Raw genomic sequence first — 15,675 nt, forward strand, 5'->3', positions numbered from 1 at the left:
AGATTTGAACCACAAAAATTTTCCTGACAATATACTTGCCAAGCAAGAAAGAAAGGAGACAAAAGTTGGATTTTTATTGGATTTTAAAAAAATATATTTTTATAAAGTTTTTATTTTGTAAAAAAGAAAGTGTCCACGTTGTGGGAAATATTTTCTTGATAATTTTGATATATAATACTTCTATATTTGGAGTTATATTTATTTTCCTTTTTATGTTTTACTTTCCTATTATAATAAAAAGGAAACAAATCGTTTTATTAGGGAAGCTATCGTGGGCCAGTTAGGAAACCGAATGAGGCGCATAATTTCCTTCTTCTTCCTTTGATTTCCTTCCTTCCCTGTGCACGTTACCTTCGAGAAAAGCTTCCAGCCATGGCGCCAGGATCCTCTCTTCCCCGATCTTCGCGTACCTTCCTCCCCTCGCCCTCCCGAGACCGCTATAAGAACCCCACCCCTCTCCTCTCTCCATTTTCCCCAAGAGCCGCCACTCTCCTCGCCTCTCACCGTTGCCCACACCTCCCCGGAGAACCGGCCGGACCGAAGCTTCCAGGAGCTCCTGCCGCGCCCTCCAACGCCCCAGGCGCCACCCTGACGCCATCAAGAGATCATCGTGGTTCCCCTCCACCGGCCGCACCCCTCCGCCACCTCGGAGCAACACCGGAGCTACCTTCCTGTCGTCTTCTCTAACTCTGGCGACTAACTCCAGTGAGCTTCAAAAAAATCCCGTAACAGTTTTTTCAGAAAAAGAGCAAACTTATAAAATTCATATCTATTAGTCTATAACTCCGAATTAGGTCATTCTTTTTGCACTGGATCAAAAATTTTATGTAGTCTATGTAGATATAAAATTTTACCATGTTTATATAGTTAAATTTTGATTTTAAACAGATTTGATTTAAACCTTGTTTTGTGAAAATCGAGAGTTTAAAAATAGCTTTTGAGTTTATTCTTTTTGCTACTGATCACTAGTGATATTATTTATCAGTAGGTTTAATTTCAGAATTTTTAGGATATTTGAACTTAGGGTTTTAAGAAAAACAGATTCTGTTTTAGTTTTTTTTGTTTTCTTGCTATTTCTTTTGTATTAATTGTTCTAAATTTGTTTTTTTGTAATTGTGACAAGTTATATTTTGTTTTCTGATATTTACCAGTAACTTTTCAAAAACAACAAAATTATATTTTATTTATTCTTATTTGTTTGCATGGAATCAATTCTAGTTCTATACTAACTTGCAAATTGATTGCATTGCTAGTTTGATTTCCTATTTTGAAAATAGTTATAAAATAATATTGTTTTGTAAATTTTACTTCTGTTATCTTAGTTATTTTATATTTTGTTTTCTGTTATTTTTTCTATTTTAGTGGTTTATTTTGTTGTTAATTTTCATTAGACAAAAACTATTTAGTGTTTGATGTAGTAGAAGACTCGCTAGTCTTATTTGAAGTTTCCTTCGGATTCTTATTCGCTCTCTCCTTTGTTTTGATTTCTAGAATGATTGCTAGTATGAGTGCTTACGTGAATGATATGGTTGTTATATAGATTTCATCGGAGAGTGACGACTTGTCTATCGAGTTATTCCTCGAGAACGAAAATTCTTCTTCGTCAACATCACCAGGCAAGTCACTTTGATCATACTATCACCTATGTTTTTCTATGCATGGTACTTCCACCTTCGTATACCCAATTGCATGCTGAGTAGGTACTTGGAAATTATGGTTACATATTGTAGTATCATGTGGTAGGCACCCAACAAACCCGTTACTTTGCCCGGGACGACAAATTTCATATTGCTATGCTTGAGTAGACGGGGTTCTGGTTGAGAGTTTATCATGAGTGATGCGAGAATAATTTAATAACCAAGACCGGTTAAGTCGACCTTTCAAGACCTCGCGATGCAATGCAACTCTGGGTGAAGGAAGGTTGATCGGCTCCCTGGAGAAACCAATGGATGACCCGGGATGCTGGAGACGTGCCATGACATCTTGCGGAAAGCTTCACCCAGGCTCAAAGAGACGGGCGGATATTTTCAAGACCCAAGCCTTACCTGCACAGCCACAAGTCATTATGGGCTCTGGCTTGGTTGGACAACGCGGCGACTCTGGACAGGCAGTGCCAGCAGATGTAGAAGAACGGTAGGATTTGGATGGGCACCGACAGGGATTCAGAGGGACCCGTTGAAAGACCATGTTTTGATCATCCGGTCTTCAAACACCCTAAAGCACGAGGACATACATTGAGGCGATCAAATCTTGTGGGGAACGTGTGCAAAACTCTGTAGAGTACTCAAACCTAATCGATTAGCCGTGTCCACGGTCATGGACAACTTGAGCCAAAGGAACTGAAGTTATTAGGAATCCTCAACACCATTATATATATTTGATGTGGGTAATATTGATAACTTGGGTATGAGAACTGGTTGGCGGAACCATCTCATTAATAACCAACAACGTAGTAACATTTTGCTTTTAGCCCCTCTCTTGATGTAGGAGAAAACTTTGCTTTTCGCTAAAAACTTATAGCCCCACCTGCCATATATGCATATAGTATAGATGATTACTTTTCACCCCTCTCTTATGTGACTTGCTGGCATATTCAATATGCTGACCTACACGGCTGCAACCTCTTACCTTGCAGATATTTTCCTCGACGAGTAAGAGTACGATTCAGGGTTACGGTCTACAATCAACTTGTCGTTGGTGTTTATTGGGACTCCACTCCCTTGACTGCTTCCGCTGAGATATTTAAGGTATATATCAGTTTTACTCTATTTCCATGTGATTGCACTTTGATATATACATTCATGTATTGTGTGTGCCAGCATACTGATCCAGGGATGGCCAGATACACAAAGGCTTGACTCGTTTTGAGTAGGGTCGCTACATAAATGGTATCAGAGCACATGTTGACTGCAGGACGTGACCCTCGAAACTGGAAATTTCTTAGGAAAGGATCTCTCTAAAATTTTATTTCCAAGAACACCTTTTACTTCTCATCTCTTCTGATTTCGTCAAACGTTCTCTCTCACCTCAAATAGTTAGACAATGCCCTTTCCCCTTTGACCACGTGAAGGATCAATCAACTCCGACTTCAAAGTAAAGAGGATTTCATCATGAAGTTGAAGCTACACCAATTGAAGACTCTCAAGACCCGAAGAACTCGAAGACCCCGAAACGTTCCAATGTTTATTAGAAGTCCAAACCCCAATTATATACCCACGCTAGTTACGATGATTTGTGAGCCGTCATTGGTGTGTGTTTTCCGACGGCCACAACTAAAACCTATTCTCAAAAATATTGTTTGTATTTGGTGTATCTCCCTCCCTCTCTTACCCATCTCATCCCCAAAACCACAACCCTACCAGATGGAGTATGAGGCTAGACTTGTAGTCTCTGGACCAATGACCCAGCTGGAGGCTGAAATACGGATTCAGAACATGGAGAACCACTTCGGGAGCAACTTGATCTCAAGGAAGTATGAAGTGGAACACACTCTCCAGTATTTTACCCAAAGTGCTGCTATCTGTTGGAAAATGCACCATGCCGTACAAGGATTTACTGGAGCAAAAACTTGGGACGAATTCAAGAACACTCTGTTAAGATCCCGACTTATTCCGAAGTGCTATGAAAATCCGAAGGAGAAGACTTGTGCATGCAAGATCTATGGAGAAATAGGACACACCCAGGAAGAACACAAGGATGGATGCACCCATTGTGAAGAAAATCATCCAGCTGAGGAGAGCCCAAGTAGTCAGGTGACTTGTTTCCTTTATGAAGGAACCACCCACTACCCAGCTCAATGTCACATTTACCCCAAGGTGCAACAAGTTGTCAAGCAGTAGAAAGATGCAATGAAGGAAACCCTCAAGAAGAAGATTCTAGAAGAACCTGTGATGAATGAAAATATAGAAGACCCTGATGAACAAGGTCTGACCAGATTTTTCTCCAATGCATGCTACTCATGTGGAGAAGAAGGACATTATTCACAGGATTGCACGAAGGGAAGCCAAGAGTATCTGGGAAACTTTCCGACGGAAAAAGTGGAGTTTGATCCACTTGAAATAGAAGAACTGGCCAAAATAAAGGAGTCCGGAAAGAAAAAAAGGTACCCTCAGAAGAGCCAAATCTCTGCAGATATAGACCTGAGTCATGTGAGATGTTACAAGTGTATGGAATTTGGCCACCACAAATACATGTGCTCAGGAAGGAAGCCGGAAACGCAAGGAGCAAAAGCAAACACTAAGAAGCCTCGAGACTTGTCAGAACTCATTTGCTTTCGTTGCAAGGAAGTGGGACATTATGCTAATGATTGTCCACATGGGAAGAAAGCTAGAATGGAGTAGTTAAGTTTTGACCATGGCAATAAGTGTAATCTGAAGCACTCTTGTTTTTCATGAGATCATGGAGTTGAAATTTTTGTAATAGAAGTCCCTGAGATTGTAATAACTTCATGAATCAATGGAATTTATTGTCTCATGATTGCCTATGTTGAAACTGTATGCGTTGTTTTCTCTACGAACAAAGATCTCTGAACATTTTTGAGGATATGAGAAAATATGGTCTATGCTGGCATGAGTACAATTCATTTTAAGTGTGGTAGTAATCGGTAAACCCACAGGATCCACTGAGTAGGAATGTACAATGATTACCAAGGAGACACATACATTCCTCTGAGCACCTATTTACTGACACCTGCAGATGACAACTCTCTACGAGTCATTCCTCAAGGGCCCCGAAACGATCATGACCCTGACCAGTGATCATGATTACCCAAAAATCCTGAATGACATGATGAAGCACATTCATCTTGAAGGACATGCAGTCTACAAAGGCTACCCGTTCATGGAAAATGGAGTGGAACTTTGGTTTGTGGAAGTACACCTCCACCAGGTGAAAGGAGTTTGTCCAAAGACTATGGGGCAATACCTTTTTCATTTCATGTGCACCACGAGCAACCTTCTTTGATGTTGTTCGTGAAGCTGCCATGGAAGCCATACATCAGATTGGAGAAATACTTGAAACGAGACTCCGTCATACCCAGGAATACCTGAGTGAAGTGCATGCGGAGATGATGGAAATGAAGCTCATGCACTAGTGGAAAACGGGCCTTTGGCCGGGACCCTTTAGTCCCGGCCTGCCTCTGGGCCGGGACTAAAGGCCTAGCCACGTCGCCCCAATTCTCAATGCCTCCCTCGAGGCTTTAGTCCCGGCCCGTAAGGAGCCTTTAGTCCCGGTTCGTGTCCCAAACCGGGACTAAAGGGCTACGCGGTGGGCAGTGGTGGTGGCAACCGTTCGTATCCCCCTTCAGTCCAGGTTGGTGGCTCAACCCGGGACTAAAGGCCTAACACGTGGCCTGCCGTAGTGGTGGCAACCGTTGGTATACCTCTTTAGTCCCGGTTTGTGGCTCAACCCGGGACTAAAGGCCCTAAACGGTTTGCATCCCGCGTCGTTTCGGGCGATGAAAACACGAACCGAAGCAGAGTCGCGATTTCTGAGTTTCTTCTTCTCTCTCGCTCTCGCTCCCTGTTCTTCTCCTCTCTTCTTCCCTTCTCTTCTTCCACCATGCCAACTCGCTTTGGAGAGGTGCTCGCACATGGCACGACCATGCTCGATGTCGTGTACACGAACGAGAGCAAGGAGATGCCGTATTTTCTTGAACAGTTGAAGGAACAATGGCTTGACGCTACAATGGATCATGAGAAGTTCTTGGGGCTTGATCTGGAGTACACGGCCGATCAACGCGGTGTTGCCGTCATCCAACTATGCTTCGCACACCATGTCTTGATCTTCCAATGGGCGAGGTAAGTTTTGAGGCTTTCTTTGATCCAAGGTAATGACACTGTAAGTTTATTTGTTTCTATCATAGTTTGTTCCCTTCAAATAGTTGTAGTGAAACAATTTTGATTAGTTGAAGGGGAACACAATCTGATTGGAATAGTGTTCCATAATCTGAAACATCGTATTAGAATCAACTAGTGTTTAATATGTTCCATTGGAATCATAGTTGGTTCGCTTCAAATAGTTGTAGTGAAACAATTTTGATTAGTTGAAGGGAACACAATCTGATTGGAATAGTGTTCCACAATCTGAAAAATCTAATTGGTTCAATATGTTCCATTGAAATCATAGTTGTAGTGAAACAATTTTATGCGGTATTCTTTGATCCAAGGTTATGAAAATTGCATATAGCTAGTGATCTCTCTAGGTTCCATGGGATAGCAATATGATATGTCATAGTCATGAAAATTGCATATAGCTAGTGATCTCTCTAGGTTCCATTGAATAGCTATAGTGATCTCTCTAGGTTCCATTGCATATGTTCTATTTGAATCCTAAAGATAATTTTCTCTTTAGTTGTAGTGAAACATGTTTCCTTATTGCAGCAGTATGTAACATTTGTTCCATTTTAATTTGTTTCTGTTGCAGTAGTGACAAGCATTGTCCAGAACTCATGGACTTCCTTCGCAGTGGCATCACTTTTGCTACCGTTGACATAACGAACGACAAGCTGAAGATGAGGTACAGCTTCGGTATTGAGATACCAACTGGTTGCCTCATTGATCTCCAAACGGTATTCAGGCTTCGACATGTCAGGACTTTGATGGCTCATATGGCAGTTGCCTTGATCGACGAGGAATATGGTGATATGAAGACCAATTTCCCAAAGTCTCAGCACAAAGTTTGGGAGAAGGCCCCACTTGATCGTATCAACATTGAGTATGCATCAAAAGATGCATACGTTTCATACGAGTTGTACCGCAAGATTCGAGTCGTCAACTATGGCCAGCGTCACCTCGAATAAGGTGGAAATTCTGATTCGAGTCGTCAACTATGGCCAGCGTCACCTTGAATATATATATCTATGATAGCTATTATTATGTACTGTTTGGACTAGTATCATGTACTGCTTGGACCAATTTATATATGTCTAGTTTCTGTTTGTGCCATTATAGTTTCCAAATTTGAATGGTTTAGCCCTTTCTAACTTCATTTGCTACTTTTGAATGGTTTAGCCCTTTCTAACTTCATGGTATCATGCATTTCGACCACATATATATACAAAAAGTCTTCAGTTCAAATAAGTTCAAAAAATGAAATCCCTTTTGTAACAGATCTGTTTTTGATTAAAACAGTCATTTAAAAATGAAAGACCATTAGTCCCACGTGGCGTGCAGCGGAACCACGTGGCGTGCCGCGGAACCACTTTTGTTGTGGGGGTCTCTTTTCCTTCTTCTCCTTGTGCTAGATATTTGTTATGCATTAGGGAAAGAAGGAATAGCGACCATCATCGACGGTCAAAAAATCAGGTGAGGCAATGTCCACCATACATGAGAGAAGAAGAATGTCGACTGTTGTTGTGGGGGTCGTTTCTCCTTCTTCTCCTTGTGCTAGATATTGGTTATGCACTAGGGGAAGTAGGAGTAGCGACCATCATCGACGGTTGAAAAATCAGGTGAGCTAGTGCCACCATATATGAGAGAAGAAGAATGTCCACCATATACCATAGGTGAGCTAGTGTCCACCACATATGAAAATAAGTTAATGCACGAAGAATACCAAATGAAGTCAGAAATTGTTGAAATTTTGTGATGTGCCTTTGAATGGTGCATTTTGAACACACAAAAAGTATGGAGTTCAAATAAGTTCAAAAAAACGAAATCCCTTTGTAAGAGATGAGTTCTCGTTCGAAACGCTGATACTTCGAGAGAGATTGTCCGTTTTGTACACGAAGTGCGTCCAGTTTTTGTCGTAGCCCTCTCAAATTTTTAACACATGCTATGTGGGTGAAATGATGATAGCACACCAAATTTCAACATTTTCAGAGTTCATTTGTAGTGCTTTTTCATTTCAGGGTCAACTACCTCAAAAAAATAAGTTAATGCACGAAAAATACCAAATGAAGTCAGAAATTGTTGAAATTTTGTGATGTGCCTTTGAATGGTGCATTTTGAACACACAAAAAGTATGGAGTTCAAATAAGTTCAAAAAAATGAAATCCCTTTGTAAGAGATGAGTTCTCGTTCGAAACGCTCATACTTCGAGAGAGATTGTCCGTTTTGTACACGAAGTGCATCCAGTTTTTGTCGTAGCCCTCTCAACTTTTTAACACATACTATGTGGGTGAAATGATGATAGCATGCCAAATTTCAACATTTTCAAAGTTCATTTGTAGTGCTTTTCAATTTCAGGGTCAACTACCTCAAAAAAAAAAAGTTAATGCACGAAGAATACCAAATGAAGTCAGAAATTGTTGAAATTTTGTGATGTGCCTTTGAATGGTGCATTTTGAACACACAAAAAGTATGGAGTTCAAATAAGTTCAAAAAAATGAAATCCCTTTGTAAGAGATGAGTTCTCGTTCGAAACGCTAATACTTCGAGAGAGATTGTCCGTTTGTACACGAAGTGCATCCAGTTTTTGTCGTAGCCCTCTCAACTTTTTAACACATGCTATGTGGGTGAAATGATGATAGCATGCCAAATTTCAACACTTTCAGAGTTCATTTGTAGTGCTTTTCAATTTCAGGGTCAACTAGCTCAAAAAAAAAAGTAAATGCACGAAGAATACCAAATGAAGTCAGAAATTGTTGAAATTTTGTGATGTGCCTTTGAATGGTGCATTTTGAACACACAAAAAGTATGGAGTTCAAATTTTTAATAAACATAGTTTTTAATTGAAAATAACAAAATAGTTAATAGTTTGGATAGTCAAAATTATTAGTTATGAAAATAGAGAATAGTTTTGCATTATTTATTCAATTTCAAACACTTTTCATTATCATTGTTTTGTCAAATTTTCAAATATGCAAAAAGAATTTTTAATAAACATAGTTTTTAATTGAAAATAACAAAATAGATAATAGTTTGGATAGTCAAAATTATTAATTATGAAAATAGAAAAAAATTGAAATTATATGAGAATTTATAGAGAAAATTCAATCTAAATTCAAAGTGAACTCACTTTGAATTCAGGTTGAATTTTCTCCATAATTTCGAATATAGTTTCAATTTTCAGTCAGTTTAGGCCCGTAAGCCTGCTTTAGAGAGGGGCTCGATGGAGAAGCTGCGACGGGGCTTATAAACAAGTGTTAATCCCCCTCGCTGGGCGAGGTGGGACTAAACTTATCGTGCAGCCGAGCAGGGGCTTTAGTCCCGGGTGGAGCCACGCCCCGGGACTAAAGCCCCTCGCCTGCCGCCTGCCGAGGAGGGGCTTTAGTCCCGGTGCGTGGCTCCACCCAAGACTAAAGGCCCCTGCTTCCCGCCTTTTGGTCTGCCCGAAAAGAGGCCTTTAGTCCCGGGTCGTAGCTCCACCCGGGACTAAAGGGGGTCTTTAGTCCCGGTTCGAGCCACGCACCGGGACTAAAGATCCACCTATATAAGCGGGACTTCGAAAAATTCCAACCCAAATCGCCCATTGCTCTTCTTCTTCCTCTTGTTCTCCTGCCCGGCGCGGCACGGCGATGAACTCGACAACACCGTCAGGCTGCCCGCCGTCCCGCTCGCCGCCGCCTACCGTCGCCGTCGTCCTCCTCGCCGCGCGCTGCCCTCCTCGCCGCGCGCCGCGCCGTCCTCCTCGCCGCGCGCCGTCGACACCTCCGGCCGGTAAGCCCCCCGCCCCCTCCTCCCCAACACTCCGGCTAGTAGAAGAAAAGAAGAAAAAGGAGAAGAAAAGAAGAAAAAGGAGAAGAAAGGAAGAAAAAGGAGAAGAAAGGAAGAAAAAGGGAAGAAAAGAAGAAAAAGTTTTTTTTTTGTCATTTAATTCCTATTGTTATTAGGTTTGTGCTAGATTATTAGGGTTAGTAATATTTAGAATTAGGAAAAAGGAAAATAAGAAGAGGAGGAGAAGAAAAGAAGAAAAAGGAGAATAAGAAGAGGAGGAGAGGAGAAGAAGAGGAAAAATAGAAGAAGAGGAGAAGTAGAAGAAGATAAAAAATTAGAAGAGGAGGAGAGGAGAAGTAGAAGAAGAGAAGAGGAGAAGTAGTAGAAGAAGAGGAGAAGTAGAAGTAGAAGAAGAAGTAGAAGAAGAGGAGAAATAGAAGAAGAGGAAAAATTAGTTTAGGGTTACAAGAAGAAGAAATATTGTATAGTGTATATGCTTAAGTGTTAATAGTGTTTCTTAGATTATTGCTTAATTTCGCTATTGTATATGCTTAAGTGTTAATAGTTTAATTTTGCTATTGTATATGCTTAAGTGTTAATAGTTTATTTTTAGCAAGAAAATTAATAGAACTAGTTTATTTTTTTAGTTCATTTTACGATGCCTATCCCGCATCCTCGTCGTCGACTCGGCGGAGGACACCTGCTTGATCAGAGGGGCCCTGTCCGGGACTGGGCTCCGCCCGGCTGGTATTGGGAGGTGCTCCCTTCCGGGGGGCGTAGGTTGGTGAGGAGCCAGCCCGTCGTTGACCCGATCCTTGTTTGGTGGCGGTCGCGTGGGCCAGTGACGGTGCCGAGGCTTCCGGACACCGCGGAGGTGGTACGTAACCGTGTCAGCGAGGAGGATGAGCACGTCCGTCGCTAAATGGTTGCGTTGGAGGGCAGGTTCGAGCATGCCTAGCAGGTTCTTCGGGGATCTCACTGGAGCGATGATCCTGTGATGGTTCCTTCTCTTTGGGTGTCCACCGCCCGCGCCGATACCCGTCGGGCGCTACGGTTCTAGATGTATCAGTGATGCTATATGTATGATAGTATTCGAGGAGTATTAGTGATAATATTCGACAATGTACGGACAAAAGAGATGATGCATTTGCTTATAGTTGAATGCATGCTAATTTGAATACAACTTTATTTTACGATTTGGTTTTGCTTATTGAATGCTCACATTGGAAAAGTACTCCTACTTTGAATACTATGCAGAAATCTAGGAGTCCCGGGTGGAGCCACGACCCGGGACTAAAGTTGTTTTGGAACGGAGTTCCTGATAGAATAATTCTTTTTTGGTACAAAGGTTAAGAGAATCCGTTTTTTGCAGAACTATGGATCCACATATCAGGAACCTCAAAGACGAAGAACTTCTCGAAGATATAATCAAAGACGGCCCCGACGTTGAACCAACTGAATCTCCGTCGTCATATCTAAACCCCGACGTTGGAATGGAGGTCGAGCGACACGAAGATGAAGCCGATGGTGCAGGAGATAGGTCCAATGACGGAGAAGGTGATAGCTCCACTGATGGAGAAGCCGGTGGAGAAGCCGGTGAAGAAATAATAAAGTCCGGCGAGGTATACATATGAAGTTCGACAATCACTGGTAATATGTGAAAAATATTGGAGATAGCTCTATATTGTATACATATACATTCATTTGATGAATGTTTCTCCCTCTTAGCCCTCCACATCGAGCAAAGCTACGAAGCGAGGCCCGACTAGAAAGTTGGATGCACGGACGCATTACACCTTTGAGGGGATATTGCCTACGGGCGAACCCAAGCTTCCTAAGAATGCTGCTAACACATTCAAGAAGCAATGCGGAGTTCTTGTTAGGGATCACGTCCCGATCAACGTTCAGGAGTGGAACAAGCGCAAAGGGGCAGCCGATAGTGACTATGTCGCCGAAAGGTACAAAGATAATCTTTGGAATGATCTCATGTCACATTTCAACCTGCCAGAATGTGAGAATGAAGACGCTGCAGACAAACTGAGGGCCAAAGTCAAGCAGTGGACTCTAAAGAAGATGGCCGAACTGTTCCGTAGCTGGAAGAAGAAGATATGGAAAAACTATCTGAAGACAAAGAAAGTGCCAGTATTCGAGGGGTATCTAGCCAAGCAGGCGAATCACTGGATGGCATTTCAAGAGTACAAGGAGTCGGAAGATGCCCAGGCATTATCAGAAAAGAACAAGATAAATGCCGACAAGAAGAAATATCACCACAAGCTGGGGCCAGGGGGCTATCAGACTGCCATGAAGGTGGCCGTCGGACAAGCTTTACCTTCTGGCCCTGATGCACGCTAGCATGGCCGTGAGATTCCAGCTGGCTTTGCTAAAGTCGGGGTGGATGAAATCCTGACGGGGTTTCATGATATGGAGCTCGACATAGCTGGACCCGAAGATGAGAGGACACTCGGAGAAGTACTGGGTGGAGTCATCCTATGGGACAAGAACTACATCAAGCTTCCAGGCTCGGCCCCAAGGACAACACCGCCTCCGAGTCGTCCACATGACGTCGGCCAGCACAGGTCACCTACACCTCCATTACCTCCAAGCCCTCCACATGACGTCGGCCAGCACAACACGAGTCCATCTCGATCACCACCGCCGGACTTGGGTCGTCCGTCTCCGCCGCCGCCCGCACATGATACAAAGCGGAAGTGTGCCACCAAGAACGCTCCGCCGACGATTTCTAAGCGACGGAGCCCCCAAAGAACAAACGGTCACCCCTCCCAAAGGTACCTCTTGCTAATCTTCCTATCAGACCTTATGATCGTACCCCCGAGGAAAACGCCGGGATAGCAAAGGACCATCATGATGCGCAGATGAAAAAGAAGGAACCCGAGCCCCGCCCGGAATACACCGAGAAGCAAATAGCATGGGCAAAATACTTCACGACCCTTCCATCACAGTATGACTTACACCATAAGCCTGATGACTATACACACACATTGCAGAAGGAATTGAAAAAGAGTAGATCACGTGCAAAGTGCAAGTGGGAGCAAATCAAGTTCAACTACAAGCAAGAAAAAATCAGACGTTCCTCAGCTTGGACAACAGGCCAAACAATCGATCCCACCCCTCAAGGTGTTAACCGAGAATGTTCCCCCTCGGGTGCAGGGGCAAGCTTTTGAAATAGCAAAGAATTGGGCGGCTGAATGGGGTGTCTCGGTTGAAGATGTTCTGGCTTCCCAAGACGACAGGTTACCCAAGGCTGTGGTAGCCCCTAAGCCACAGTTTGTCATGGGAGAGCCTTTGGTCAGCAAAGATTATCTCCCAACAAATATGTGTTACTTGCATACATGGTACTTAAGTGAATCAAAGAATGGGAGAACGATGATCGTGGTGAGTGTCCCACGGGAGTACTGCGGCCGCCCCAAAGAAATCCATATCGACTTTGATGAACTCTTCCAGATATACAACGGCGACGCCCTCGACAAATCGCTTATGAGTTGCTATTGTCTGTAAGTTTTTCAATTCGTTGTCTGCATATAACTTGTTTAATTATTTCAATTCATTGTCTATATATAACTTGTACTCTATTATGCAGAATGAAGATTCTGGATTGTAAAAGTAAGAGCATCCTAAATATTGGGTTTATTGACCCAGATAAAATACATATAGTGACGCTAACTGATAAACCCAAGGAGACGGAGGAAAACCTTCTAAGGTTTCTAAAAGATCAAAATTTCTATGACCACATACTGTTTCCATACAACTTCAGGTGAGTGTCTTTACTCTGTTGTGTCCATTCACTTATAAGTGTAATTGATAAGTTACTGACACACACACACACATATATATACATGTGCAGCTTCCATTGGATTCTGTTGGACATTCAAATTGATAAGGGAAGAGTTGATGCCTTCGACCCATTATCGAGACCCTTGGAACAGTTCCAAAGCCTACAGGACATGTTCCAAGGGTAATTTCAATCATTCTTGTGCTCTATCGGTCTCTTTCGATGATTTTCTGATATATCAATTAATGAAAAACTTAGCAAATCATTATCCTTGTCAGGTAGGGTTTGGAAGCGGTTCAAGTGCGTGACTCCCGGTAACTTTCCTAAGAAGCTGACCTTTAGAGCGGCTCAGGTAAGTAGTAGTATGATATACTTCTATTTTCAATACATTTATGATGCTAGATTATTATTTTGATTATATATATTCTATTCTCGTAAAGTTCGACCAGCAGCCATGGGGAACGCATCTATGCGGATACTATGTTTGCGAGACCATTCGCACGTTTACCTCTGAGCACAAGGATCACAGATTTGACGTAAGCAATGAACATTCACACCTCTATTTTTACCCGTCATTCTTTGTTATCATGATTGATATTCATATTCATCTCCTCTTCTTATATAGTACACGGCCATGAGGACGAAGGTCCTACCAGAGCAACGTGCGATTGCTGTTGCAGAGGAGCTTGCGACCTTTCTGAGGACGGAAGCTATAGATGACAAAGGACGATTTAGTGTAGCTAGGGGCCATTACTGATGTTAGTCCATGTAATCGAATAGACGGGCTCTAGTCCCGATAATTCAGATCTCCATATAATTGTATATATATGCTCGCTTGTAAGATAAGTTAATCTTATATATATATGCATAATTATTTCTATTTAAATTATATGAAAACTAATTCCCGAACACCAAACGAGGCATCACGTTAATCTCCCGAACACCTAAACCCTAAAACCCTAAAACCCAAAAATAATTTCATTCAAAAAAAAACCAAAAATTAAGCAAAATCTGAAACTCTTTAGTCCCGGTCCGTGTAACGAGCCGGGACTAAAGGGCCTGCCCCTGGGCGCTACGAGGCGCCCACATGGAGCACCTTTAGTCCCGGCTTGTAACAGGGCCGGGACTAAAGGTTAGGCCTTTAGTCCCGCCCCTTTAGTCCCGGTTGGTGAACCGGGACTAAAGCCCCTTACGGGCCGGGGCTAAAGGCCCCGTCCCCACTAGTGATGGCCACCATGAGAAATCTAAGATGGATCAGCAAACGTTTCTTAGGAGCATACGAAAACCCGAGAGCTGTGAAGATACGATAGATGTTTTGTTCAGCTTGCAGAAACAATGGATTATCTGAACTTCATTCGTGGACAAGAAAAATTCTGCAATGCTTGTGAGGATGCCCAAGTGTTAGAATGTGAGATTCGCTAAACCTTATATAGAGAAATGATTTGGGTGCGGAATGGATTGAGCACCATGACGACTTACTCTTATCATTTATCTTGCTATTCTGAATGGTAAATCTGAGAGACCTACCCATAGAGAGAGACGACGTTCTTTGAAGCTTTTGTTTAAGCATTAAAATGGTATGATGAAAGCCCCATGTACATGGCATTTGTTGTCACGCATAGGAAATTTTACGGTGAGAATGAAACCAAGACCTCTCTCTCTGCAGGATAACCACAAATGGTAGACCACCATGAGAATCATCAATTGGTTATTTGGAATTGACCGCGAGACTGTCAGTTAAGAAGACCCAGAAAAGGAAGAAGCTTATATCAACAGAAGGACCCTCGTTTTTTATGGAAATGTTACGAATATAACGGAAGAGCATCACCAAAGGAGTTAGTATGAAGAATGTGAGGAGTCAGATGCCAAGACCCCAGAGGATTGTTAAAATTTTGAGGGACTAGTAATCCTCATTTTAAGTGTGGTAGCATCCCACTTTGCAGGAGATTGGATTTGTTAGAAGACCCCCAAACCCTAACCTTTCTTTCTAGCCTCTTCGAATCTCGAGGACGAGATTCATTTTAAGTGTGGTAGGTTTGTAACATCCCAAATTTTGGAATGTTAATAAAATTATTAGATTGATTGTTTGTTTGTTTGAGTGATAGAACTTGAGTGAAGTTTGAGACTTTTTAAAACTTTTGAATGAGAGGGAATAAAATGACTTTCCCCTTTTTCCCATGAATTCAAATTCATCCATTTGAAATCAGTGAGAAAAGATAACATGACTTCGTCAACTATAAGGAATTTGAATCAAGGTGGCATTTGAATTTCTTTCGGTATTTGATTCAA

This window comes from Hordeum vulgare, chromosome 2H (assembly GCF_904849725.1).
Source record: "Hordeum vulgare subsp. vulgare chromosome 2H, MorexV3_pseudomolecules_assembly, whole genome shotgun sequence".
NCBI classification, from domain to species: Eukaryota; Viridiplantae; Streptophyta; class Magnoliopsida; order Poales; family Poaceae; genus Hordeum; species Hordeum vulgare.